The 23,787-nt window shown below is 53.6% G+C and overlaps 1 protein-coding gene across 5 annotated transcripts in view; it reads right to left on the bottom strand.

The window, feature by feature from the left end:
- The window catches only part of STARD8 (StAR related lipid transfer domain containing 8), a 77,936-nt gene that overhangs the window by 21,502 nt on the left and 32,647 nt on the right, over positions 1-23,787 (bottom strand). Inside the window, exon 1 of one of the 5 annotated variants that reach the window (XM_062183668.1) lies at positions 18,741-18,773. The exons of 2 other annotated variants lie outside the window; for them this stretch is intronic. The gene's annotated coding sequence lies outside the window, so the exon portion shown is untranslated. Of the gene's footprint in view, positions 1-12,180; positions 12,338-18,740; positions 18,774-23,787 lie in introns of those variants that run through there. 2 more of the 5 variants (XM_062183666.1, XM_062183670.1) reach the window with 2 other exon arrangements.

The following is a 23,787-nucleotide window of genomic DNA, read 5'->3' on the forward strand; positions in this document are numbered from 1 at the left end:
CAACGGGGCAGCTCCTACAATGAAGAAAGACTGATCTCAAGGGTGAGACTCTGTGGCTCAGCCTCTGCCTTACCGCGAGCCCCAGGCACCTCCAAGAAGCCCTGCGCCACCTTGGGGTTGACCTGGGGACAGAGGTGATGGATGAATGCAACACTCAATGGAGGTCCCTTGCCTCCGCATGCTGTGGACACTTTGCAGGGACAGCCAGGCAGACATCGTGGTTCTGCTTTGGAGATTTTGTAAAACTGTAAGTTATATAAGAAACTCTCAACTGTGGTTCCTTACTAACCCCCTCCACGAAGCTGTGGCCTGGGCTCCAGTATATAACTGTGTGTTTGTGTGTATGTGCATGTGTGTGTGTGTGTGTGAGAGAGATAGACAGACAGACATGGGTCACATGGGTCTTGAGGCTAAACCAGACCTTAGCCTTATTGGAGCTGCTTGAGAATTTGAGTCCAGAGACAGCCTGGCCTGTGGTCTCCTCGGCTAGTGTTGAATAGAGCAGGGCCAGAGCAGACAGCTGACATTCTTGTCCAGGCCAGGGCTTTCCTGTGACAGTGAAGGTCAAAGCTGCCACCTGCTCTGCCATAGTTGCTCCATTAGTGTTCCTGCCCCAGGGGCTATACTGCCCCCAACCCAGTACCAGGTGCTCTGACAAGGTCATGGTGACAAGGAAAGACAGGTGTTTAATAATCACGTGCTACTCCACCACCTCCAGTCCCCAGCCTGAAGGCAAGGGATGCCAGCCAAACCGGTCTGGGGCAAATGTTAGACAGGCAGTAACTGCTCTCCAGGGTGGTATGGGTAGAAAGTGTTGAAGGTCAGGGGAACTACCTTCTGGCCTTAGCTCCACTAGTAACTCATTATGTAACCTTATGCAAATCACTACTTCTGTCTGAGCCTCAGTTTCCCTGTCAGAGCAGGGGCACAAGTGATGGGCAGTGGTTGGCTCAGTAGATGGAGTGGTCCTCTTCCTTCACATTCTCCTCCAGGAGACCCAAGGGAGGGTCCTCAGAGGGGAGTCAAGACCAAACTCATCTTCCCCTGCCAACCAGCTCTCCTGAAGTTCCTGACCACAAAGGCACCAAACACTTAGGCTTCAACCCTAAGTCTTGTCTTCCTCTCTCCCCACAGGTCCTGAGTCACCAGGAAAAGTCAGCTTTTCCATCAGTCAGGGTTTCCCACACCCAACTGTGCTCTATGTTCTTGTGCCTGGATTCCTTCAACCCTCCAAGTTCCCAGCGTCCAGTCTCGCCTTCCAGGAAGCCAGCCTATCCATCTCTTCTCCCAAGAGCCAAGCTCTTACCTGGCCACTGTCCTACTCTGCAACAAAGCAGGCTCCCCGTTGCCCACAGCCTGGGACAGGCATCAGACTGCTGTGTACCTGGCACTCCAAGTCCCGCAAGTCTACAACGTAGTCTGCCTTGAAGCTGTAAACTCCTACCTATGGGGCAAGAGGTGGGTCAAACACACCCCCTCCCAATAACACCTCCCTTGCCCTGTCACTAGCCCCCTGCCACCCAATGGCTTAGTTCAATGTAAGTAGTTCCTATACATTCCTCTTACCTTCTCAGCAGCACATGGGTCTGTCTCCTTCTTTCAAGTAGGAACGCCACTGAGCTACATCCTATTGGTGTCAGTGTCCCCAGCTGCATATTCTGGGATCACTCAGACAGGAAGCCCCATGTGCAGGCCTCTGACTCCAACCCATTGTCTGATATCACCACAGCACAAAGCACAGACATGAGCGTATACACACACACACACACACACCCCTTCAACTCAAACTTGATTCACTCACTGGCAGATACCACAGGTCCAGAGACCAAGGCTCAGAGGTGGGAGGACAGAAAACGAACTCTGCTGGAGGGCGGAGGTGTTCTGATCCCAAAGAGCACGCAGCTTTGCCTACACAAGCTTGTCCCAAAGTGCACCTGAGACCAGGGGCATGAACTAACTCCCGCTCCCCTCTCTTGTTCTGCCAAGTCTTGGCACTCGCCTGTTTTGACCCTGTGCCACCACCTCCGTGTCCCACCCCCTTGACTACTTCCCTTTCCTTTGGCTGAGGCCAAATATAAACTCCTGGGCAGGAAATGCTTTGAGGAGCCTGGCCCCACCCAGAGATCCAGAGAAAACTGTCTCTGACAGAAAGGAAATGGCCCTGAGAGAAGTGGCCTCCTCGGCAACCCCACCCCTGACCCTAAGCACACAGCAAGGGGCAGGCACCTAGAACATTGGCCATAGTAAGGTCAAGGAAAGGAGAAGCTCAAATGGGTGCCCCAACAACCGTGTACGGCCTACGTACACAGAGCTCCTTGGGTACAAGCAGAAGAATGACGGACAGGAAACCTGGTGACATGGCTTTCAGCCCTGGCTCACAATTTCTTCACTTGAGGCTATGCTCGTTAATGACAACACTAACTAGAGATAGAATGCCATTATTAGTAATAGTTAATAATAGGCACCAATAGGGAGTACTTGGCATGCAGCAGGCCCTGGGTCAAGGATTTTATAGGGATCTTGTCTATGCCTCAGTGTTGTCATCTAGGAAGCAGGTATAGAATCATGGTACCAACCACAGGAGGTTTTTGCAAGGGTAAAATGAGACGATAATAATAGCCCAGGAGTATGAAGCCATCCCAGGCCTGGATTGCTCTGGGCATGTTTTATATGGATTGTATCATAGGATCTTCACGACCACGCTGCGAGGTATGTGTTCCAATAATATCTCTACTTGATAGATGAAGAAACTGAGACTCAGAGCTACTAGGTAAACCGCGTGACTTGCTCAAGATCAGTAGCTACGAAGAGGTGTGCAAAGATGTAAATCGAGGCACTCTACCCCAGAGTCAGCATTACCACAATAGAATCATTGTCACTAAGAGAAATCACCTGGCAGACACGAAACACACCTGTCAGGGCTTTGGCAGTATGAGCCCCTAGTCTGAAGCAGCTTCCTGTCAGTGGGGAAAACACCTGCTCATATCCCATCTCATCTGCTGCCCCATAAGAACCTTTTCCAGAGAAGCCAATACCTACAGCCCAAGTGGAACTGCAGGCTATGAAATGTCAAGTGATTTCTACTGAATTGCAGATGACACCTGGAAACTGCCTAAATGCCCACAGCACCCCGATTCTGTTGGTCCCATCTCAGCCTCCCTCGACTGCACCCTCTGAACCCACTCCCCATCAGCTGTGCATTTATTCAACTTAACAGTACCTGGGCACCTCTGCTGGGCACCAAGCCCTGAAAACAGAACAAAGGCTAAACTGTCCTAGGATACTTGGGCTGGAGCTGCTGCCCGGTCCATCCTTCTCAGGGTGGCAGAGGCTAAGATGGACTGTCCTTCGAAGCATCCCCTAGAAATTGCCCGAAAGTGACGTCACAGTAAATAATCTCCAAAGAATGGAGCTGGCCGCTGGTCCCACCCGAGGGAAGGAAAGAAGCCTGACAATCCCAGGGAACCTCAGATGGCAACACTGCGGTAAGGGAACATATTCTGGACAGCCTCCCACCCACCCACACTCAATTCTCACATGAGCCACATGAGTTGGAGGGATCACGAGTCACTCCAGCCAGCCTACTGCCTGCCCTGAACCACCCACACCTTCTAAACAAGGCAACCTGGTTGTCAAGACAACACATTAAAATGTCTCTTCTTCCCTGATGCCACCCAGCAGGCTGCTCTTCATCGCCACCCCTGCCCCCCCCCACGCGCGCGCGCACCCACCCACACACACACACACACACACACAGCTGGAAGGTGCTCATTGGGCAGGCCTGGTACTGACATCAGAATGTCTGCCCCCCAAATTCCTCCTGAGTGCCCTCCCACCCCTTAAGGAGCTCTGCCTTAGAGCATCCAGACCCATGCTGTGGTGCTTTTCCTCCATCCATGTGTCCACGTTGGTGGTGGGGAGAGAGCGGAGGGCAGGCAAGGACCGGCAGTGATTGACCCCTGGTGACTGTGATGAGCACTCCCTCTGGCTGCAGAGAGGGAGAAGGGAGACTCAAACCCACCTCTTACCTCCCAGCCAGGTATCTGGAGACAAAGAGTCATGGCCCGGTCATTAAGGATGTAAGCAGTGGGTCTGGCACTGTGGCATAGTGGCTAAAGCTGCTGCCTGCAGTGCCAGCATCCCATATGGGCACCAGTTCAAGTCCCAGCTGCTCCACTTCCGATCCAGCTCTCTGCTATGACCTGGGAAATCAGTGGAAGATGGCCCAAGTCCTTGGGCTCCTGCACCCATGTGGGAGACCTTAGAAGAAGCTCCAGGCTCCTGGCTCCTGATCTACCCAGCTCTGGACATTGTGGCCATTTGGGGAGTGAACCAGCAGATGGAAGACCTCTCTCTCTCTCTCTGTAACTCTGCTTTTCAAATAAATGAGCAAATCTTAAAAAGAAAGAAAGAAAGAAAGAAAGAAAGAAAGAAAGAAAGAAAGAAAGAAAGAAAGAAAGAAAGAAAGAAAGAAAGAAAGAAAAAAGGATGCAGGCAGTGGAGACTGCTTGGGTCCTGATCCTAGCTTGGTCACTCCTCAGCTGCAGGAACCTAGGCAAGTCTTCACTTAACCTCTCAGTGTCTTCATATGTAAAATGGGGGCAATGACAGCAATAAGCACCTTACAGAATTGCCACAGGGGCTTAGTAAGTTAAAATATATAAAGAATTTAGGGGCTTGGCATCATGGTGCAGCAGGTTAAACTACTGGCATCCCATTAAACTCTGGTTCAAGTCCCAGCAGCTCCACTTCCCATCCAGCTCCCTGCAACGTTCCTGGGAAACCAATGGAAGGTGGTTCAAATGCATGTGCCCCTGCCACTCACATGGGAGACTGATGTGGAGTTCCAGGCTCCTGGCTTTGGCTTGGCTTCACCCTGGTTATTGCAGGCATTTGGGGAATGAACAGCAGATTGAAGCACTTGCACTCTCAATCTCTCTCTCCCTCTCCCCCTCTCCTCCCCCCTCCAAACGTGTTTGTGTATCTCCTTCTCCCTAACACTGCCTTTCACATACATAAATAAATCTTTAAAAGAATTCAGAAGAGTTGGCCATTATTACTGGCGCTATCATCATTACTACAACCTGTTGCAATGTCAAAACTGATACTGAAGGTTAGAAGACGGGAGCCTCTAGGTGGACATGGCCAGGGACAGCTTTTCTGGATGAGGTGGAATCTGAAACAACAGAAATAGCCCAAGGGAATGCTCAGGAGGTGGCAGATTTGAGAACTGCCCCTCCCCCGGTCAGTGAAAAACAGCAAGCTGAGCTGGTTGCAAAAAATACTACTAAGTAACAATGGCGAGAATTTGACTTTTATCGTTGGATTTAATACTCAACAACCCCATGAGGTCTGTCCATAATTCCATTTTACAGCTAAAAAAAAAAAAAAAAAAAAAAAAAAAACGAAGGCTCTGGGAGGTTAAATAATTGGCCCCAAATCACCCAGTCTGTGCACACTAGACCTCACACCCTTCTCCGTGATACCCTCTTGCCTCAGCTGCTGGGTGCAGCCCAGGAGGTGCTAGACTTCTTGCTCCACTCTGGCTGCTCTCCCACACTCCCCTCCTTGCTTTTCCCATTCAGAAGCCCCTTGTGGGGAAGAGGGGGTGTCGCTGCTCAGGCCAGATGTTTGGGGGCCAAGCTCTTCCTACAAGCTCCCTGTCCCCAGCCTGCCAGAACTGCTGACTGCAGGTGCCTATCTCACACCTCAGACAGGCCAGCCTTTGGTCAGCCCAGATAAAGGGCAGGAAATCCTAGACCACCACCCCCTGGAAGTCACTCCCTCTACCATGGGAACGGAGCTGCAGAGGGGCAGAGGTTCCTCTTTGGGGGCACGCGCTCAGCAGGGGGCGGGGAGTGGGGCTGCCATGTCAACCGCAGCTGCCTTGGCTGTGGTTGGGAGCAAACGGGGACTGCTGAGCAGCAGGAGACCTGGGTTCCAAATCCTCCCTCACAGGAGCCTGTTCTCTTCCCTTCTCTGGGCCTCAGCTGGAGATCACCAAGTACCACAGTGGGAGGGGGGGCATCGCACTATCGACTTTATGGGGGTGCTTTGAGAACAGAATGGGACCATAGATGTGAAAGTGCCCTGGAAACTAAAAAAATGGATGGACCCATTGCCTCCGTCATCCACTGCCAGGGGCACTGGCTGAGCTGGTGTTTCCCCCTGAGTCACTCTTCTAGGCCTCTCTGTGGGCATGGCTCATGCTCATTTCCGGCTTCAGTACTCCCTCAAATGTCCCCTTCCCTCCACCCCCCAGCAACTCCACAGATGAAAAACCCAGTGGCAGAAAAAGCAGGGTACACTGGACGGATGTGCTCACATATTACGTTGTGACAGCTCACCCAGGCGAGCAGCAACGTCACCAGGCTTGTTCTCGGCCATGGAGACATTCATGAGAAGTTGTCGTCTAAGGGCCGCCCCGCAATCATGGGAGCTGGCTAGACCAAAACAAATCAGAGATCTGTACGACGGGTTTGCACCCAAGATTCTGGGAGTTTGAAGTCTATCTGTTAGGGTTACAGGAGAAGGACTATGGAAAAAGTTTGGAAAAGCTCAGGCAAGAAATAATCAGAAGGGTAAGGGGCTCCCAGTGCCCCATTTCCTTGTTCCCTACATTCAGGGGGCCACAAACAAGAGCACACAGAGAGGATGGTGATGAGGCTGGGAACGGGGCTGTCCCAGGTCTGAGGGGGGACATTTGCAGGAGCCGAGAGTGTTAGGCCTGAAGAAGACACAGAGATATTTGGGTTCTGTGATGAGGCCTCCGAAGGTCAGAGAGAGCAGGCGGGGTCTAGCTGGCTGCGGGGGGACAGAGCTGGGACCTAGACGAGACACAGGTAAATTCAACATGAGCTAAAGGCTTCAGACATTCCACAGCTGAAAGCAACTGCTTGAAATATGTGGTCCCAGATACTGAGAACAAGTGAGCAAGAACTGCACGGACTACCCGGCGAGAAGGACCATGTTTCAGGAGGAGACTTGGACCTCGTGCCCCTGAGCTGTCCACCTACCTACCTCTGCGGTCTGGGGTTGGGGGGAGGGGGGAGTTGTGGGAGAAATCCGAAAGGCAACTGGAGCCAGCTGGGCCCTTGGCTCCTTCCCACAGAGGCCTGGGATCTCAGCAGCACCTCAGGTTGGTACAACCCGAGGGGGAGCAGGTCACTCATTAACTTGCGGCTGAATGGGTCAGAGGGTGGCCTCTGGAGCCAGACGCAAGCATGAGGAGAGGCCAGAGAGCAAAATGAACAAAATGCCATGCCCAAGAAGAACCCAGCTTGTGGGGAGCTCAGGGCTCAGCCAGTCCAAAGGGACCCAGCCAGCTGAGCCTTATTCAGTAACTGGGCCTGGCTGAATGTGAAGTCAGCTCGCCATTGCCTCAGGGATAAGGAAAAGGTCTTCAGAGGGATTGCATACTTGCACAGCCGGAGGGGAGCCTGGCCCACTTTAGAACCGTGGAAATCGAGGCCTGGAGAAGACAAACGTCTTCCCTGAAGCTACTCACAGAAGGCGGAACCAAAAGCCATTTCCTTGACCCTACAGTAGGCCCACAGGGTTCCGTAAATGTCAGTTCCTTCTCTTCCCACTGAAACTGCAGAAAACGGCTTGTGGTCTAGAGCATTCTAAATTGGATCTGGGTTTGGGTCCTGGCCTGACCCTCCCTCCCCACCACTGCTTTTCTAATAGGAGCTCTCTGAGGAAAGGCAACAGGCAGCAGGGCGCCTGGAAATGCCTCTCTCCTGTGGGAAGGAACCCACAGCTGTATTGAAAACACACACACACACACACACAATCACCCAACCTCTTCCCACCCCCAGCCGCAGCAGACCCTTTGGGTGGGCATTTGTTACTCTTTTCGACTTTCCAGTCCAGGTCAGAGGGTCATACTCTTGGCAGGGGATCAAGTATTCCTATCCCATTCTGACTCTGATGCCTTAAAAAAAATACTTCACCCCCAAAGCTCATCCAAATCCCCTATCAACTCAGTTCCCCTGCCCTTCGCAATACCATGCAGGGTGAATGTGTGTCCTTCAAACAAGGTGAATAACTACTTCTGTTTGCCCAAGCAAAGGACAGAGGTGCAGAATTTTAATTGGCTCTAGAAGTTCCCGTGACTGAATGTTTGTCAGTGTTCCCTGGGGGAAAGGTGAGGGTTCAGGATGGGGGCCCTTTAAGACCTGGGGTGGACAGGGAGCTAGTTAATGACCATCCCCTAGAGGTGACTTTCCCAAGTGGTTATTAAGTGACTCAATCATTAACCAAGCAGTGGCAGGACCCTAGGCTTGTTGGAAAGGGGCCACTCTTTCCCAACGACCTCCCGAGAGCAGGAGGCGGCAGCCAGGGACAGCATTCCTGGGGTCTTTCTCTCCCTCGCGCCTCTCCGAAGGACTGGGCTGTAGTGGAGCGAGTGCGGACAGAGGTCTGTGCTGAGAGCAGCTCTCCCTCAGCCCCACATCAGGGTGGAGGATGGCTGGCCCGGAAATGGAGGAAGTCAACACGCCCTTATTGGGGCAGCAGGGAAAAGAGAGACAGTGAGGGTTTTTATCGTGAATGAGAGAGGAAGCTCCAAGCTGGGCCTTGGTGATTAGATGACAAGCTGGGAAAGACGCTCATCCTGAATGCATCCTGTTTTGCTTCGAACTGGCCTCAGGGGCCAGGGGCAGGGGAGGGGCCTGGGTGGGGAGCGGCCTCCCAGGAATTCTACCAGGCCTGCTGACCTCAAGCTCCTGGGTGGCCCTGGCACTGGGGAGTGAGGAAAGAAGGCTTAGCGTCTCTGCAAGAAGACACCACATGTCAGCCTTGGCATCTGGAGGCCCAGAGGTGCTAATATTGGTTACTGAGGGGCTGGTGCTTGCCGGGCAACCTCTGTGAAAGGAAGCACTAGGGCTCCATGATCCCTTTAGCTGGGACCTTCCGTGGGCCTCTCTTCCAAGGTACAGCTCAAGTGGCACTGCCCCTGTCACTCACCTTCCCCTCAGTCTAAAGCAATCACCCCCTGGTCTGGAATCCCAGGGCAACAACTGGAAATATGGATGGAGACCAGATATTTTATGACATCGAGGGGGTCCTTTTAGGTATGCTAATGGTAGTGTGCCTTTTTTTTAATTAATATCTTCTACAGAGAGAGATTGAAATATTTGTAGATGAACTGATCAGGTGTCTGGGATTGGTTCAAAGCAATCAGAAAGGGGGTAAAGGGACTGGGGGGCATGGGCAGGGCAGGATTGACCATGGACTAGTGGCTACTGAGGTTGGGTGATGGGTACATAAGTCCTTATTACAGTAAGTGTCTCTATTTTTATATATGTCCAAAACTGTTCATGTCTTTCTAAAAGCCCACACTGACATACAGCTGGAGTGTGTTCTATGGCATTTCTACTGCCAACCTCCAAACGAGATGGTTGAGTCCTTGAAGGCAAGGGCTCCTCCACAAGACCTAGCTCCAAGCCTGAACCTAGCAACCAATACTTGGTAGTTGACAAAATACTTAGTCATGGATTCCCTCGTTGAATCCAGTGAAGTGGAAAAGGCCGGGAGGAACACAAGGTCTCAGAGGTTGAGGACAGCGAGAGCCAGGATTTAAAGCTCCATGTGTTCTCCCCAATCCCCTGTGCTTTGCTCCATGCCACCCTGAGCTCCTAAGGAACTTAACATCCAGTTCTATAATTGCTGCATGTCCGTGAGGTAAACAGGAACAACAACTGCTCAGCATGCGTGGCTGCACAAAAGGAAGTTCCACCCACAAACACAGTGCTGTAGAGCCTCCCATCCAACGATTCAGACCTACTAGCACTCTCCCCTGGCACACGTGTGTACACACATGAACATGTGTGCATGTACACACACACACACAAGACCCTGAGTCACAAATTCAATACTTTAGACTTTAACTGTGTACCCAGCCCAGTACTCAACTACCCCATTTACAGTTGTGGCATGGAGAAGAATACCCAGACTTCAACCATCCCATCCTAAAAACCTGGCATCCCTGATCCCTATTTTATTTGCCGAAAAGCCTTCTCAGGGCCAAGGGATATGATTTTTGAACCTACGCAAACTGGAAGCCCAAGGAGAAGGTTCTCTGTCTTCTATTCCAGCCAAAGGAAACTCCTTCTTCCAGCCAGAGTCCTCTTGCCCCACCTTTCCCGAGGAGGTGAAGGCACAGCTTGCCTTTGGGAAACCTGCCATCTGTTGAACCCGCACTCTCCATGGCCGGGGGAAGGAGAACTAGGAGTCTCCTAGAAGAAAAGCACCAGCCAGAACAGCCTGCCGGTTAGACACCATCCTCCTCTGCCCTTCGTGACCTTCTTGCTTCCGTGTCCCTGTTCCTATACCTAGCCCCAGGTTGCTCCCCCTGTCCAATCCATAGGGCCAGGAATTGAATTTTAAAACTTCGAGACAAAGAGGATCGAAGTTCAGGTGTCTTGGTGCTGCTTCGTTGTACACTACTTTGTTTTGCTCGTCTGCTCCAACTCAGGAGTTTTAAGAACGAAGACTCTGCCATCCTCCTTGCAAGAGTCACTGTTCTCACCCCCAAGACTCACACAGGGTACACAGCCCCTTTTCACCCCTTCGGTCCCTCTTCTTGGTCTAAACACTTCCAGGTATCATCTCCTGGCAGCCTCCCCTCTCCAGATGGGGGAGGGGAGCCACAGCTGCACAGAGAGGTTTAGCATACTGCTCCTAGAGTTGCTTAAGGTGTGGAAAGAAGGCAGGAGAACAGGGGAGACCAGACTCTGTCCAGTGTGGTGTTTCCTAGCCCTAACTATGGAGGCCTCCTGAGCAGAAATCCCCAATCAAAAACCCAGAACGGGGACAAATGGCAAAATCTCTGAAACAAGGACCAGCTGAGAATGTCCCACCCCCGCACAAACACTCCCCTCCCCGCCACTCTTCCATGGAGGAACCACCTGTAGTAGCCTTCTCCTCTACGAAGGCTGCCTGTGCTCCTGGCCCCACACAAGAGCTGTCCTTCTTTCATTCCAGGAAGATGAAAGTGAGGTGGAAAACAGTAAGGATACAGACTGGGTGGGGCGGGGGGGGCACAGGAACCTCTCAAGTGGGGGCGGGAGTTGGTGGCACAGGAAGAGTCAGGGTTTGAAAATAGCCCTGGGTGTGATTCATTACCTTCCATCTCCTCTCTGTCAGCATTGGGTGCTCTGAGGGGGACTCAGACAAGCCAGGGCTCCAGGACTTGGGGATGAGCACAGGTTCCAAGCCAGCTCAGTGTTTGCAGTCCCCAGTCTCTGGGGCCCCAGGCTCTGGAAGAAAACTCCCACCCCTCTCCACCGTCAGTCTGGCCGCTGTCTTGCTCCTCCCCCGGCCCCACACCACCACCACATACACACTGGTTTTCCAGCTGGCTTAGCTGCATAATCACCACAACACTCTCCATCTGCATAGCTCCTGTCGCGCCAAGCGGTTCAGAGACAACCCTTTATCTGCCAGTTAGGAGCCTGGCCCGGGGCACTAAGGCACCAGATGTTAAGGCACAGGAGACTGGACTCTTCAGATATGGAAATCCAGCTGCCGCCTAGGTGCAGTTGAAAACAGCATGGCCCACAGTGGCATGACCTGCCTAAGGACACATGAACTGACTGAACCCCAGTTTCCTAAATTGTAATGCAGCTCTCGACTTTAACAAGTGTTGGAAGAAGAGACAGCGATAGAACCCCAAACCATCTAACTGGGAAATCCCAAAAATTTCCACCAGAAGGCGTTTTTTACTTCTTCAGATGTTCTCTAATGCAAACCATACCGACTTCATATGGAAACTGAGCCGTTGAAAGCTCCCACTTAGCCGGAGATTTTCGCAGGTGCCTCAACACCAGGAAAGTGCTACACATTTCTCAGAAAGGAAAGCAGTGAGGCAGCAGCCGACGGGAAAGCCCACACAACCCGACCCGGGCTTCCTGAAAATGCCCTCGAAAGCACAGGAAGGAGGAGAGGGTAGGAAAAGTAGCGTGACCCGGCCACACGGCCCGAAGAATTGCAGCCAGCGCGCTCAGGGGGCGGAGGTGGCTCTGATCGCTTCCTTAAGGTCTCCTCTATCCGTCGCCCAGCGGAATCGCTAGGAGAGGAACCCGGCTCCAGCGCGCCAGAGAGGCGAAGCGGGTCCAGAGAGCCCGGGAGCCCTGCCCGGCTGGGTCTCCCTTCTGTCGTCGCCCCAACTCTTACCTGGAGGCCGCGTCCACCCTTTCGGGTTCGGGTCACCACACAGCGGCAAGCGGGCGTGTGGCGAGCGCAGACGGTACTACTCCATCCGGGGCACGCGCGGAGCCTGGGGTCTGGCGAGGGTAGCGGGGCCAGCCAGAGGAGCAGCTGCCGCTGCTGCTTAGCCTTGTCAACCCGAGTCCGCTCGCCTCGCAGGTGGGGAGGGAGCGTCTGCGGACAGGGCTGTAAGGATGCCCCGCCCACCTACAGGACCGTCGACCAATGAGGGTCCAGTCCGGCCCACTGGCCTCCCCAGAAAGCCGCCCAACTCGGAGCGGGCGGGGCTCTGCCTGCCGGCTCCTCCAATCTCCAAGCTGCTGCCTTTTCCCTCAGGTCACACCGATGGAAGGGAGGAGCCCAAGCCCAGAGCCAACGACTGGGGCTGAAGGAGCGAGTTGGCCAGGCACACGGACTAATATTTATTGAGTTCTGAATTTGTCTGGCACAGTGTGGGGACTTTAAATACATTTGCCATGTGCGCGAGAGGGCTCAGCGACTAACTCAGGATGATTTATGGGCAGTCCAGAAGACACAACTTAGGTGACTTCTCCAATAAAGAGAGAACCGGGTCATTTGTTATTTGACAGGGAAGTTGCCATTCCCCCCCCCCCCCCTTGTCAAGGCCCTAGCATTCTGCAACTTTCCCAGGACCCCAAACCCTCTGTCCCCGTCTTGCAGAGTCTACCTCATACATGGAAAACGTGGGGAAGCAGCATTAATCACAGCAGAAGAGGGCTTCCAAGAGTTGCTCTCACAGCAAGTGTTGCAAGAAAATCCATTCAAGTTCAGTAAGAAACAGTGCTATGATTTGGCCTCTACGTTGTCTTTTTTTGCACAGCTCCCAGCACAACGTCCCAACACCTCAGGCAGTCCAGCCACAACTGCCCACATTAATGAATACAGAAAAAAAGGAAAGCTGACTCCCTCCAGGCTACCCAACAAATCTGTGGCATGGCCAATACCTACACCCCAGCTCTTTTCTCGATACTGAACAGATGGGAGAAATGAAGTGGGAGTTCCTAGAATGCAAAAACTGTTCATCTAAGAAGCTAGAGTATCCAACACACATAAGAGCAAAAATACCTGCTCTTCAGGACAAAAACTCTCCAAGGGCCACCCGAGGCAATGACAAAACCAGACCTAGCCTGGCTCCAGGAGGCCCCTGCCTGTCCAACTCTCAGTCTATGAGGTCAAATGGAAAGTCCTCCAGCTTCTTTCCCAGCTGGCCCCCAGGAGAATCAGAAGAGCAACCATGAGGTGAAGCTCTGGCCAGTGGGAACCTCTCCTTTCCTCTCAACTGCAGGCCTCCAGCTGGTATCCTCTGGCACTTTGTTTCAAGTGAGCCATGTCCCTGTGTGTCTTGGGTGTGAATGAGGCCTACACGCATAGGCTCACTCCCAGAAACAAAATACTACCCAGACTCGGAAATCCTTATGACAGGTGAGAAGGGATAAGACCTCCCTCTGGAGGCTGGGTTGTGACCATTGTATGCATCCCTAAGTTTCCTAGTTCTTGCTTGTACACAACACTAGAGAAGCTATAAAAAATGGGGGTCCTACAATGATCCTACCATTTCCCAAAGGGCAAGAACCATGTCAGAGCCAATTCCATTCACCCCATGACATGAAGCACAGTGCCCACAATGGTTTCTTAGTAAAGTGTACACATTACTACGAAATAATGAATGCATGCTGAAAGATGTTTAAGCGACAACCATGAAGAGATTGCAATCACAAGAATAATGAGAAAGCCCAACAACTTACTTTTAGTAGCTATATCCAACTAAATCAGATATGATAGGTTCCAAGATACCAGTTGTTAAAAAATCAAACCATAAGACTACAAAAAAGGCAACTAACTATAAAAAATTACAATGAAAGCTTCCCAGTGCCTGGGATGGAGTAAGTGCTCCACAAAAACATTTGTTTAATGACTGAGGAAACAACAACATTCAGGGAAAGCTGTAACTCTAATATTTGCCATGTACACTGTGACATTTTGAAGTGGTCCAAACCATGTCAGAACTATTTCTTTGGGCCTTTTGTTTATCTCCTTCGTTTATCCCATGAGCTTCTGAAAGACGAAGATAGCTCATCCCCTATGCTCATGCCAAGGCCCTGTTCCCCGCCCTCAGCTTAAGCCAGTCTTCTATAGAACAGATACTCAGTAATACACATAGCACCCTTAAGGAGTGAGGAAACTGTATCTTTTCCCAGGTTTTTCTGTGAGCTGCACCCTGAGTGGCTCATCTGGAAGCTTTAAGTCATTGGCTTCCCTTTTCCCACAAGCCTCCACTCTCACCACTGCCACTGCAACCCTGGATGCAAGCTCTGTCATTGGGCAGCAAACTGTACAGTGCATGATGCAGGCTGAGGGCCCGCAAAAAAAAGGACTGTGTGTGCGTAGGTGTGCTTCTATGCCTACGGCATGCAGCTTCCCTCGTTTGCTCACCACCTCAGGCCCAGTGGTCACACACAGGAGGGAGTGTAATGGACTCTGGAGCCAGAAGGCTTAGAGTATAAACCCCAGCTCCAGCTGTGTGACTCGGTGCCTCAGTTTCCCCATCTGCAAATCGCTGATGATCATCAAGACACTGATCTTACATGGCTACATAAACTCTTAGCGTGGTGGCCAGCACAGTCACGGCTCCCAAGTGACAGAGTCACTGAGCAATGGTGGAGAAAGCTCAGAACTAGAAAGTGAGGGAGCTGGGTGCTCACGGCAGCTCTACCACTTTCTGGCTGTTGTCACTCAGAAGGCGACATTGTGCCGATCTACCATTAGTCTCTACACCCATGAAGTGGGACTGGAGCCTCAGGCCCAGTGGGCAATGGAGAGAAGCAGCAGGAGAGAGCCCTGGGAAGACAGAAGGAGCAGCAGAGCTCAGGGGTTGCACAGGGCCAATCCGCCCCTGTCCTCTAGGCGGTGGCAAAGCCCAACTCCATGTCCCACTGCCCTGAGCCTAGCTGTGCACCCACCATAGTCCCCACAGCCCTCCTTCCCTGCCTGCGAGCCAGAGCTCCTGAGGCTGTCACAGGCAAGGCCACGCCCTGTGCGGGAAGGGCTGAGCCTCAGGGTCAGGAAGGAACCAAACAGAGCCTACTCTTTTCCAAGGCAGAGGAAGGAGCAACAGCAAATTATCTCAGGGGGGACTGGGTCAGGCAGTGTAGACAGGGAGCAGGAGCTCTGAGGGGGAAAATGAACTACACTCGGATCAGCCCCACCCAGCACATGACCACCAGGGCCCTCGCACACACTGACACTCTGGTACACACATTCTTGCACGCCTCATCAAAGCCCACCAGGGCAGGCCAGGAAGGGGGAAGGCTGGCTGACGGGGAGCTGCAGGCCCCCACCCAGCCTAGTGAAAGAGAGCTATTGACAGGCTACTGCAACATGGGATAGTAGTCACGATTCATAACACAGATTCCTGAGCTGCCATGGCCATGGCAGTGGGATTTGCACTAAGAGCAGGCAGACCCAGCAGGCAGAGCTCTGGGGATGGGGCTGCGGAGGGAGGGGCCGGCACAGAAGAGGGGACACAGGCACCTCATTGTGCATTGGCAAGTGGGGGTGGGGGACAGGGCTCTATCCGGATAGGACACACAGATTGCCCCCAGCCCAGGCCAACAGCCCCCCGGGCAGCCCATGCCCGCCCAGAGAACACCTGAATTGGGGAAGCTGGAGCCCTGGCCCAGCTGGGTCCAGGCCAGGGGCTGTCAGGGTTCTCCTCACCTCCTGGGGCTGCCCTCCAGCCCTCTGCCAGCACTGGGCAGCTCCCGGCTCCTGCAGGCTCTGGGTCTGGGCTGCTGGAGGCAGACACCCCAGGCCCGGTTCGCTCCCACACCCAAGAGCCTACAGTCGGCCCCTCCAAACTCCAACAAACGGCAGGCAGGGGTGAGCCTGAGCAGAGAGCAGCCCCCCTACCCCCGACAGGCGTGCAGCAGAGCCCACGGCCACGACGCTGCGTGGGGCCCCCTGCCACACTCAGGAGGGGCCCCTGCCTGGCTCTCTGCGGGCACTCAAAGGGCCAGAGGCCCCCACCAGCGCCTCCAGGCCAATCCGTGGGGTCGCCCAGCACGGGCCCCCAGAGCAGGATGTGCACCGCGCCGCCCCGCCCTGTCCTGTCCTTTACAGGAAGGTCACACTGTGTGGAGGGCAGATGAGCAAGGGCAAGCCCGAGGCTAACCCCGCCCCCAGCCTTGCCCTGCACCCCTCACCCCCAACTCCTAAAGCCGCGGAGGCAGGACCCTCCCTGCAGCCCCCTGCCCTCCCCGCTGCCTGGTCCTGCCTCAGCCTTCCACTGCCCCTCCCTGGCAGGGCCACTTTCCTATGTGGGACAGCAAGGGCTGGCCCTGGGTCCAGGGGCCCCTTCTTTCCAGAACATTCTCTGCCTCTGAGGTCTTCTCCATGTCTGCCCCTGGGGCTGGGACTCCCGACGCCCCCTATCCCTGGGGCTGGTGCAGAGGACTGGGCTGGAGGTGGCAGAAGGGTCCTCTTGGGGCCTGCGCGGGAAGAGCCGAGGACCATGGGGAAAGGAAGGGTGAGCGGCTGCGGGGAGAGGCAGGCAGGAGGAAGGGGCTGAGGCCGAGCCGGCCCAGAGGCTGCAGTCCTGGTCTCTGTCCCCAGTGGTGCGCGGCCCCCGAGCCCCTATAAGGACCTCAGCAGCCTGCCCCCTCGCCTGAGGTCCTTCCCGGGTCCCAGCGGGACTGCGGCTCCGGGGACAAAGCCCTGGAGCCCAGGAGGAGCCCGAGGAGGGCAGAGGACGGCTCTGTGTTCCCGCAGGCACGCAGGCTGCGCCTTCTGCCACCAGCGCGTCACCAGGGCCCAAGCAGACCTGGTGCCCTCAGCGGGGACGCTGCTGGGGGAGGGGAGGAGCTGTCCGGGGCCCTCTCCCGGGCTGGTGCAGCCCTGCCCTGCGACCATGGGCGTCCATGGCTGAGCTGTCTCCAGTCAGGCCGCCCCGGCCTCATTCCTGGCCGACACCCTCCCTCCGCAGGCCCTGGACGGCAGCCCTCAGAGGACTCAGGAGGCCACCCCAGGGGTGCGCGGAGTGTGCTGGGGTCCGGGCCCCTCTGCACAGGGATCTGGGCTCCACTGCTCGGCCCTGCGACCCCTGCTCCTCCCAGCGGGTCCTCCCCCATGCAGTCTCCCTCCCGTGCCCTCCACACGTGTGCACATCAGACATTTGCCCCAAGTACCAGTCTGACGCCACCCTCGGCCAGGCCTGGGGCTTCCCTGCACACAGAGAACCTGGACACACAGCCCTTGTCCGTGCCAGGCCCTGGCAAGGCGTAGGGGTGGAGGCTGGGGCACACTGGCCCAGCAGCTGCGGTCCCTGTCTTCCTGGGGCTCCCAGGCTGGGGGTGAGGAGGGATGGCAACCCCAGACTGAGAATGCCCATTCCCAGGCCGGCAGGCCGGCATGGCAGTTCCTGCGGGACAGGGACGAGGGCCAGCAAGGCTCCCAGGGTGGGCAGGACTTGATGCCCCCTTGCCCAAAGTGGCTCCTGGGGCAGAGGCTGGAGCACGGCTACTCTGACTTCTACCCTGAGGAGCTGTGTGACCTGGGGGAGAGTCTTGCCCTCTCTGGACTGCAGTGTTCCTACCGGAATCAGAGAGTCTGACCAGAGGGTCTTGGAGTCCCTTCTCATTCCAAGTCCCACGACAAATCTGTGCTGAGAAAACCAAGCCGGGCTGTTCTTTCCTTCCTGCTATTTGAGTGAGAGCAAGAGAGAATTGCGGGTGAAAAGTAGCGGTCTGTACGTGAAAATCTTGTGAAGTGCTCAAAGAGATGGACAGTTTCTCAATTGCTAAAGAGCTCCAATGCCAGAGACTTTGAGAGTTCCCTTGGAGTCCACGGCATTCTTGGCATGGAGGTTGGGGCAATGGGGGCTGACCACGAAGATGCCTCCTGGGTTACCGGGCAGCCTTCAAGGCTGCCATGCACAATGACAGGTGAAGTAGCCCGCTACCAGTGGTCGGTGGGAACTACTTTCTAGGTGGTAAGACTCAAGGATATGGAGATCCTCAAAGTGCTAGAGGGACAAAAAGACAACGTGTGATGAAGGAAAAATAAGCCGAGGGTCAGACACACAGCGGGACAGGAAGACAGGCAAGAGGATGGCCAGGCAGACGCCAGAGGCAGAGACAAAGAAAGCCGCCGGAAGAATGCGGGTTAAAGCCCCTACTTTTTAGCAACTGCCTATTAGGTGTCAGTGAGTACCGTGGTGTTCTTTTTGAGCTGAAGTTGGACACGGAGGCGGACAGCGAAGAGCCCAGGACAGCTGGGACATATGGGACGGGAGTCAGAAGAAAGCAGACATGCAGGATTAGAAAGCTCAAAAAGGGGGCACTCCAGCCAAGAGCGGGCTTTTAGATGAAAAGGGAACTGGAACCAGAGGCAGAGGCGACAGGGCCAGGAGCCTCGCGCAGCCGGCGCGGGGCCGCTGGACGGGGGAGGTTCTCAGCGAAAGAGGCAGCCCAGCTCTGAGCGCCCCGCCAGCTCTGCGGGGCGCTAGTCACCTGGTCTCCAGCGCGGTGGCTCCCAGCGGGTGCCCTTCACACCCCAGGGCGTCCACGTCCGAGGCTTTGAAAGCCGCAAGGCTGGCCCCCAGCCCCGCGCCTCAGCCATGCGTCCGGGGGCGCCGCGCCGCGCCGGGCGGCTGCGGAACCCGCAAGCGCGCGCGCGCCAGTCGCGGAATTGGCGCCTCGGGGTGGCTGCACCGGGACTGAGCCGCAGACAGGAAAGCCAGGACCGGGGCTGAGGGAGGAGCTTAGTGAATGACGGCTGTGGGGGCCCCGCCCCCTCAGTAGTGACTAGAAAATTCCACCACCACCAGCACTCTGGCATAGCAGGGCTCTTTACAAAGTTGGTGGGAAATGGAATGAAAAGACAAGTTTGGCTGGCTGGCTGGCTGGCTGGCTCTCTTGACTGGCCTCACTCTGCTCCACCACTGTGCCGCCCTCTCGCCTTTGGGTCTCCGGTCAGGGGATTGAGGTCACGTTCTTGCGTTTTCTGCCCTTGCCTTCTATTTGAGAGGCGTCTCACCACTGATCTCCCTGTTTCCCGCTGTTACCCCCACAATGTGAGGCAGTCCGGGGGCGGGTGGGGTTCAGCTTATGCACCTACAACATCTGACCGTGAGGAAGAGCTGGTGTCATTTCCACATGGAGCGGGGGTCCTGGCAGCTGCCCTCTTGGGCGGACTGGCTCACTGCTTAGTTGCTTGCACCATTTTGTTCTTCACGTGCTCCTCAGCCCTCTTTGGCTGACTAGCTGGGCAGAGCCGTGGGACCCACTGGATTCTGACAAGGATACCTTGAAAGCCTTCTAGTACCAAGAATCTCCGGAAGTGCCAGCAGTCCTCATGCGACAGGTGAAAAAACGGAGATCCAAGAATGCCAAGGACCTGCCGGACTCTAACATACATAACCCTTCCTCTACCCCCACCCCCACCCCCAACCTGCAGTAAGCAAACTCAGATTAGCTGATCTGGGGATGGTGGGAGGGCCTGACTAAGTTTATTTACTGAAGAGGGTAGGCCAAGAGTTACCAGCTCCCCGACCCAGCCATTGCCGCTCCACTCCTGTTTTTGATGTGCCTCTAATCCAGGGCTAAGCAATCCTGTTTGTGGAGGGATAAGCTAGGAAAAGGAAGAGTCCTTTGCTGTTGATCTGTGCCGATTTGCATACGATTTGCACCCATGGTCCATACACTCCGTGTCACAGCTGGAAGGGAGTTAGAAGTTAACATTTTCATCTCCATGCTATTCACTCCCCCCGTCCCCAGGGCAGTGCTGGCCCATAGCAGATGCTGGGGGGGGGGGGGGGAGACAGCAGGGAGCCCTACAAAAACTTTGTGGAAAATAGAATTAAAAGATAAGCTTCTTTGGGGATCCCCCGATTTTTGAAATCCCTGCAACATTTTTTATAACAGGCATTTTCCATGAACTTTTTGGGAACCATCCCGGTTATGGACTGAAGCCTTCATATGGAGATGAGCATTGGGCCAAGGTCACAGAGTGAGTCCTTTCTGAACCAAGACAGCTGTGAGTCTGCTGCTCCTGCGCTGAGCCATTGTAGTTTATGGAATCCTTTCTGTTCTCTCCTCCCACAGATCATAAATCGGCAGTCGCTGTTCTGGACTAGCCCAGCTGCTTGCAACAACCTCTTGGGATGCCCTTGTCTGTACCCAGCTTGGTGCTGCCGACCCTTTGGCCTCCGAGTTTCCACAGGGACGGCTTCCCCCTTTAGGGAAGGGAGGCCCCAGTCAGCTTCCTGCAGGCAGAGGCGTTGCTCCTTTGCTCTCTGCTGGGGCGGGAGTGCAGGACGCAGCCCCTCAGCGGCAGCGGCCATTTCCTACCCAGCTAAGGCTTCTCCCTCCTTGGCCAGTCCCTCCCCTATTTCCTGAGTTCTGCTGCTTCAGCCCCAGCCAGAAGAGTGATGTGAAAAGGCTCCAAGGATACACTTGAATCACGGAACCTGAGAGCTGGAAGAGACCTTAGAAGTCTCTTGGTCTCCCCCACTGCAAAGAAGGCCTGCTGTTAGCAAAGGCGGGGGAGGGGGGCGCTCTTACCTAACCTCTTACAACTTCAAGAACCTGCCCCATAAAATGGACAGGATGACACCTGGCTAACAGTGTTGCTATGGGAACTGCCAGAATGGATTCGGTAAAAGCTAAGGTGTATTGAGCACTAGCTATCACGTCTAGTGTGGTTCTAACTGCTTTTCAAGGAGTAATTTATTTATCACTGTCCTCTAAAGCAGGCAAAGGAGGATTCTTTAACAAGTTGGTGAAAAATGGAACTAAAAGATAAGCTTGTCTGTCTATCTCTCTGCATCTCAAATAAGTAACGATTGGCCTGCGTTGTGGTGTAGTGAATTAAGCTGCACCCAACAATACTGGCATCTCATATCAGATTGCTGGTTTGGGTCCTGGCTGCTCTGCTTCTGTTCCAGCTTCCTGCTAAAGCTCCTGGGAAATCTCTGAAAGATGGCCCAAGGACTTGGGTCCCTGCCACCCATGTCGGAGACCTGGATGGAGTTCCTGGCTCCTAGTGATATGGGACGTAGGTAGCTAGATTACAGCCACACCACCACCTCCCTCCCTCCCCCTGCGACTCCCACCCTATGTAATCCTACCCACCTACGTGTCAGTCAAGCTTTACCCTTCCCAGGATGGATCTCCCTTCACCTGAGACCTGGGAAAGGAGGTGCCATGTAACCACCCCCATAAAAGAGACCAACAACTGGGAAGGATTCGCTCTCTTTGCAAATAAAGAGGACTAGAGGAGGTGCTGAGGTTCTCTCTCTCTCTCTCTCTCTCTCTTTCTCTCTTTCTCCTTCCCTTCCTGCCACTCCTCACCTATGCCCTATGCCTGTGTGTGTGTGTGTTTCCTTACCTTTTAAATAATCTTTGCTACTTTGTGCACCATATATGTGCCTGTACTTAGAATGCTTCTCTAAGTAGAAAGCAAGAACCTGGAATGAAATTAGACCCCACCTCTCCCACTTCACTAGCTTCAGCCTGGCCCAGCCCTGGCTGTCACAGCTATTTGAGGAGTGAACCAGCAAATGGAAAATCTGTGTATGTGTGTGTGCGTGCGTGTGTGCATGTGTCTCACCCTGCCTTTCAAATAAATAAATAGATCTTTTTTAAAAAAAATAAGTACAGATTTTTAAAAAGATAAGTTTGTTTTGGTGCAAAAGGATTTTTTTAAGTTCATTTTCATGTATTTGGAAGGGAGAGAAGGAAGGAGAGAAAGAGAGAACCCTGCCATCTTCTATTTGTTGGTTCACTCCACAAATGCCTGCAACAGCCAGGGCTGGGCCAGGCTGAAACCAGGAGCCTGGAACTCCACCCAGGTCTCTCATGTGTGTGGCAAAGACCCAAGCACTTGAGCCATCCTCTGCTGCCCCCAGGATGCATTAGCAGGAAGCTGAATTAGAAACAGAGTAGCCAGGATTCAATCCCGCACTCCCATCTGGGATGCGGGCACACCAAGCAGCAGCTTTACCTGTTGCACCACAGCACGCACTCCAGTGCAAAAATATTTTTGAAATCTATTCACAGATTTGCCATCATTCACGTTTTCGTGGACTTCTTCAAGAGCTCTCATGTGTGTGGCTTCCAGACTTTGGGGGCATCAAAGCAAAGTTCACTTTAAATTCTCATTTCCACAAACATTTTGAAGTTCCCTCTTATTGTGGTCATCATTATCACCTCTATTTTTCTAGGTGGAGAAACTGAGGAGTGAGGAAGGGACTATAACTTGCTAAGTTCACAGTATCTCAAACACGGCAGTGGTAGAATTTGAATCCTGAACCTCCAGTATAATAGTGGCTGTGTTGCTATAACTTTTGTGTTCAGATAGCCTCAGGGCTGAAGAATGTGAGGGGCAAGAATGTGAGGAAAGCTGAAGATGTAACCTGAAGCCTCCACTCCTAGCAGGGAATGTCTTTGAAGTCTCTGGTCTTATCTTAAATTCCACTTAAATTTTCCAGTTAACTTCGGCGTGTGTCCCCTATGCTTTCAAGACAAATTGCTGTGTTTCTTCTTGAAGCCTTTGAGGAAAGCTGCCATTTCAGGAAGATGAGCCTCGTGGGTCCGGTGCATTTAGATGCTTCGGGACCACTGCCTTGTACTTCAGGGCTTCCAGATCCCAGCACAAGGAGAGCCCTTAGCCACCGACAATAACTGAAGTTCGCGGAGCCCTGGCCACATAAACCAACATTCTCAGCACTTTGTCCATATCATATAATCATCACAACAACTCTATAAGGAGGCTGAATTATTATTATTTTGGGGACAGTGTTCTTAGGGCACTTGTTACATGCTGTCCTGTTCTGGAATTAGGCATTTACTTACCTTGTCTCTTTTTTCTTTTTTTTTTAGGATTTATTTTATTTATTTGAAAGCAGGGTTACAGAGGGAGCCAGCAGGGGTAGGGGGGAAGGGCAGGGAGAGACAGAGAGAAGGAGAAAGACAGTTTTCTATCCACTGGCTCACTCCTCACTCTACAAATGCCAGCGACAACCCACAGTGGGCCAAGATGAAGTCAGGAGCCTGGAACTCCATCTGGGTCTCCCAGGTGGGTGGCAGGGGCCCAAGTACTTGGATCATCTTCTGCTGACTTCCCAGGTGCATGAGCAAGGAGCTGGATTGAAGTGGAGCAGCCAGGACTCAAACTGGGACCTATATCGGATGTTGACATTGCCAGTGGTGGCTTGATCTACTGTGTCACAACACTGGCTCCAGAAAGGTCGAATTATATCACTGCCTCCATTTTCCAATGGGAAACTGCAGAGAACATAAGTGATTTGCCACAGTCGCCTCTGTTGGCACCGTCAACCTCAGCTGCTAACTGTCTGGCCACGTGAGAGTTCCTCTTACCTCCCTCCCTCCACTTCTTCCCTCTAGGATCATTGCTTTGACTCTCGGCAGAAATGGGCCTTATTCCAACTAGATGAGCCATTCCTGAGGACAGGGGTTTCTCTCTCCACCCCAGATCAAAGCTAAGCCCAGGACTGGGACATGCACAGAGCAGGTCCTTCATTCATATTTAGCAACT

The sequence above is a fragment of the Lepus europaeus genome, chromosome X, assembly GCF_033115175.1.
Source record: "Lepus europaeus isolate LE1 chromosome X, mLepTim1.pri, whole genome shotgun sequence".
Taxonomy (NCBI): Eukaryota; Metazoa; Chordata; class Mammalia; order Lagomorpha; family Leporidae; genus Lepus; species Lepus europaeus.